The sequence below is a fragment of the Lolium perenne genome, chromosome 3 (assembly GCF_019359855.2).
Source record: "Lolium perenne isolate Kyuss_39 chromosome 3, Kyuss_2.0, whole genome shotgun sequence".
NCBI lineage: Eukaryota > Viridiplantae > Streptophyta > Magnoliopsida > Poales > Poaceae > Lolium > Lolium perenne.
In genome coordinates, this window is record NC_067246.2 from 350,770,629 (window position 1) to 350,776,009 (window position 5,381).

The 5,381-nt window shown below is 49.3% G+C and overlaps 1 pseudogene; it reads left to right on the forward strand.

The window, feature by feature from the left end:
- Window positions 1–3,584: 3,584 nt before the first annotated feature.
- On the forward strand, window positions 3,585–4,851 carry LOC139838336 (uncharacterized; annotated as a pseudogene).
- Window positions 4,852–5,381: the final 530 nt, after the last annotated feature.

A 5,381-nucleotide genomic window follows, 5' to 3' on the forward strand; every position in this document is an offset into this window, starting at 1 on the left:
GCCCTTTTGTCTTTGCGCCTTTGATCTTCATCTCCAAAGCACGGACATGATCTCCATCATCAACGGGCATGATCTCCATCATCGTCGGCGAAGCACCAAGGTCAATGGCGCCGTCTTCATGATTGTCCTCCATGTAGCAACTATTACAACTACTTTGAAATACTACTCAACATGAAATTTAAAGACAACCATAAGGCTCCTGCCGGTTGCCACAATACAATAATGATCATCTCATACATAGTCATCATCACATTATGGCCATATCACATCACCAAACCCTGCAAAAACAAGTTAGACGTTCTCTAATTTGGTTTGCATATTTTACGTGGTTTAGGGTTTTCGAGTAAGATCCAATCTACCTACGAACATGAACCACAACGGTGATACTAGTGTTGTCAATAGAAGAGTAAATTGAATCTTCACTATAGTAGGAGAGACAGACACCCGCAAAGCCACTTATGCAATACAAGTTGCATGTCGAGCGTGGAGCAAATCTCATGAACGCGGTCATGTAAAGTTAGCCCGAGCCGCTTCATCCCACTATGCCACAAAGATGCAAAGTACTCAAACTAAAGATAACAAAAGCATCAACGCCCACAAACCATTGTGTTCTACTCGTGCAACCATCTATGCATAGACACGGCTCTGATACCACTGTAGGATAACGTAGCATAGAAAACAAAAATTTTCCTACCGCGAACACGAAATCCAAGCCAAGATGCAATCTAGAAGACGGTAGCAACGAGGGGATTGTCGAGTCTCACCCTTGAAGAGATTCCAAAGCCTACAAGATGAGGCTCTTGTTGCTGCGGTAGACGTTCACTTGCCGCTTGTAAAAGCGCGTAGAAGATCTTGATCACGGCGCCACGAACGGGCAGCACCTCCGTACTCGGTCACACGTTCGGTTGTTGATGAAGACGACGTCCACCTCCCCGTTCCAGCGGGCAGCGGAAGTAGTAGCTCCTCTTGAATCCGACAGCACGACAGCGTGGTGTCGGTGGTGGTGGAGAAATCCGGCGGAGCTTCGCTAAGCGTGCGGGATGTGGTGGAGGAGAGAGGGCCGCTAGGGTTTAGGAGAGGGGGGCGCCGGCCACTATGGGGTGCGGCCACCTTGTGGTCTTTATGGGTGGCCGGCCCCCTCCCCTTGGCCCCTCATTATATAGGTGGAAGCCCCAAGTGTTGGACTACAAGTCTCCGAATAAGACCCGAACCCAAAACCTTCCATGTGATAGGGAAACCTACCCAAGGTGGGAATCCCACTTGAGGTGGGATTTCCCCCTTCCATGTGGGGGGTGGCCGGCCCCCATAGGGGAGTCCACTTGGGACTCCTCCCCCTTAGGGTTGGCCGGCCATGGGAGGTGGAGTCCCTCCGGGACTCCGCCTTCCTTAGTGGTTTCTTCCGGACTTTTCTAGAACCTTCTAGAACCTTCCATAGAACCTTCCGGATCATTTTAAATCACATAAAATGACTTCCTATATATGAATCTTATTCTCCGGACCATTCCGAAACTCCTCGTGATGTCCGGGATCTCATCCGGGACTCCGAACAAATATTCGAACTCCATTCCATATTCAAGTTCTACCATTTCAACATCCAACTTTAAGTGTGTCACCCTACGGTTCGCGAACTATGCGGACATGGTTGAGTACTCACTCCGACCAATAACCAATAGCGAGATCTGGAGATCCATAATGGCTCCCACATATTCAACGATGACTTAGTTATCGAATGAACCATTCACATACGATACCAATTCCCTTTGTCACGCGATATTTTACTTGTCCGAGGTTTGATCATCGGTATCACTGTATACCTTGTTCATCCTCGTCTCCTGACAAGTACTCTTTACTCGTACCATGGTATGTGGTCTCTTATGAACTTATTCATATGCTTGCAAGACATTAGACGACATTCCACCGAGAGGGCCCAGAGTATATCTATCCGTCATCGGGATGGACAAATCCCACTATTGATCCATATGCCTCAACTCATACTTTCCGGATACTTAATCCCACCTTTATAACCACCCATTTACGCAGTGGCGTTTGATGTAATCAAAGTACCTTTCCGGTATAAGTGATTTATATGATCTCATGGTCATAAGGACTAGGTAACTATGTATCGAAAGCTTATAGCAAATAACTTAATGACGTGATCTTATGCTACGCTTAATTGGGTGTGTCCATTACATCATTCATATAATGATATAACCTTGTCATTAATAACATCCAATGTTCATGATTATGAAACTAATCATCTATTAATCAACAAGCTAGTTAAGAGGCTTACTAGGGACTCATTTGTTTGTTTACATAACACACATGTATCAATGTTTCGGTTAATACAATTATAGCATGGTATATAAACATTTATCATAAACGTAAAGATATATAATAACCACTTTTATTATTGCCTCTTGGGCATATCTCCAACAGACGGGTCGATCCCCGCATCTGCAACGCCAGCGCGAGGTAGGAGGAGGGTCTCAATTGAGCCGAAGACGCCAACGCGGCGGAAGCGGCGATCTAGGACGGGGGCGAGGCAAGACGGGGACATGGATGGGGTCGATCTGGGATGGGGTGATCTGGGACGGGGATGGGGGCGATCTGGGATGTGAGGCGAGATTAGAGGAGAGGGGATGAGAGATCGATGGCAAGTGTGCGGTGGGTGGGTGGAGAAATGGTAAGTGTGAGTGGGTGGAGCATGCGGCCATGTGCGGTGGGTGGGGTCGGGGGACAGCGGGGTGCCGCGTGGCGTGGGACTGGGTTTGTGTCCGTCGGTGGGAAGTAGTAGTGACACACTGCTATTTGTGCTCCACTGCTAATTGTAGTAGTAGTGGAGCACCTGTATGAGGTGCGCCACTGCTAACTTTAGACCTTATTTATAATATAGCTCCACACTTACGAATGGCGCATCATTTATAGGTGCGCCACTGCTACCTTAACTAGTAGTGGCGCACCAAGAAGTGGTGCGCCACTGGTAAGTCTGTGGGAGGGGGTGGATCTGGCATAGCCATAGTGGTGGCGCACTACTGACCATGTGCGCCACTGGTAACATGACTAGCAGTGGAGCACCTCTTTGTGGTGCGCCACTGCTATATAGTAGTGGCGCACCAGTGCAGTAGTGCGCCACTGCTAGTGATATTACGGCTAGGCCTTTTTCTAGTAGTGCCGGGAGGCGAGAGCGGGGCTATAGGGAGGCGAGACGGCAGCGCGGGGCGGTGGATCCACCGCCCGGCGGTAGCGCCCGCTACCGCCCGGCTACCGCCCGCGCTGGCGCCGAGAGGGGGGCGAGAGCGAGGCGGTGCGCTGGCGGGTCGGGGCGAGAGCGGGGGCGAGAGGGAGGGGGTAACGGCTAGCTGATGTGGCGCGATCTGATTCGTCCACGTCAGCTAGCCGTTGGGGTAGCCGTTGCTGGCTCAAAAAATTCAAAAAAAGCCAAAAACCCCAAAATTTCATCCCCACCCCCTAAAAATATCCCCCATATGGTTTCACTCATTCCACACCTCACTTCATCTCCTCCACTCTCCATTTCCACTCCTCTCAACGGCATGTCTTCGTCTAGCAGCAGTTCGAGCGACGGAATGGAGGGTGATATGATCGGTGCATTCCAGGCGGAGTATGAGGAGGCGATGCTCAACCTCGAGGCGGAGCCAAGACGGCCGCGACGCCATCGAGAGTTCATCAGGCGTGATCGTCTGGGTGCCCACGATCGGCTCTACGACGACTACTTCACCGACAACTGTGCTTATCCTCCGAGCTTCTTTCGGTGAAGGTATCGGATGAGGCGATCCCTTTTTCTACGCATTGTGGATAGATTGGGTGAATACTCTCCGTATTTCACCCAAAGAGTTGATGCTCTCAACCGTGCTGGTTTTTCTCCCCTACAAAAGTGTACTGCGGCTTTGCGTTTATTAGCTTATGGAGCCGCTGCAGATACGATAGATGAGTGGCTTAAGTTAGCTAGACTAACTTCATCAGATTGTCTAGATAGATTTTGTGAAGGCATCATTCACTGTTACGGGGAAGAGTTTTGCCGTCGACCAACTATCGCGGATACTCAGCGTCTGTTAGCGAAAGCCGAGGAGCGTGGCTTTCCGGGCATGTTAGGGAGCATCGATTGCATGCATTGGCAGTGGAGGAACTGCCCAGTGACGTATGCCGGTCAATTCACAAGGGGAGACATCAAACACCCTACCATAATCTTAGAAGCCGTTGCGTCGTATGATCGTTGGATCTGGCATGCCTTTTTTGGAGTGGCCGAGTCCAACAACGACATCAATGTACTCAATCAGTCGCCGTTGTTCAGTGATGTCCTTAGGGGAGAAGCACCCATAGTGAACTTCACGGTGAATGGACACGAGTACAACTGGGGTTACTACCTTGCCGACGGCATCTACCTCTCCTGGCCGGTGTTCATGAAAGGTGTTACTCTTCCACAAAGTGAAAAGCATCGACTGTTCACTGCTGCTCAATCAGCTTGGCGCAAAGATGTTGAGTGTGCCTTTGGAGTGCTGAAGGCTAGGTTCAACATTCTAGCAGTTCCGGGACGCTCCTACTCGAGGCGTACTCTTGGGTTGATCATGCGTGCATGTGTCATTCTGCACAACATGATCATCGACGATGAGCGTGATACAAATTTGGAGGACATCCATGAGACAGTTGATTCCAATATCGGCCCTGCGATACACAACAATGCACCACCAAGCCTAGCAGCCAGGATTCAGATGGACAACGAAATGAGGGACTCACCGATGTATACACAGCTCCAGCATGATTTGATTGAGCATGTGTGGGCTAATGCCTAGATTATGTAATTTTTTCAAATTTTTATGTAATTTTTTTATAATGTAATCGGTAACAATTTTAGTTGAATAAAATAATTTTCTTGCATTATTTTGAATGTTTTAATCTGAAAAAGAACTGATGTGGAGGAGAGGAAAGCTGATGTGGAGGAGAGAGAAGTGAGAGCTGACACTATAGCCCGTGCACTGGCACCGTGGGGTGAGAGTGGGGTGAGAGTGGGGTGAGAGTGAGGGTAAAAGCTGACGTGGCGAGGCTATAACCTATGATGCATTGGCACCAGCCTTAGTCACTTTTAGATGCCTCTTGCAGATGAGAAGGTTTGGGTAAATTTAACACTTAAGTAGCCAGGGATCTCAGCAAATGCGTGCCATTTTTGTGAACAGAGGAAGGGCCGAAGGACCCTGCCACCACTTATCTTCTTTACTATTAAACGCTGGTGTCATAAACAGGCCAAACGAGTCGCAACTTTTCGTAGGCCCAATATCTATGTGCAAATACCAGCGATACAGCCCAGGCGCCCAACAAAAACCAGCGATACGACCCGTGATGGACTCCGTTGCGTCGGCTGTGGTGCA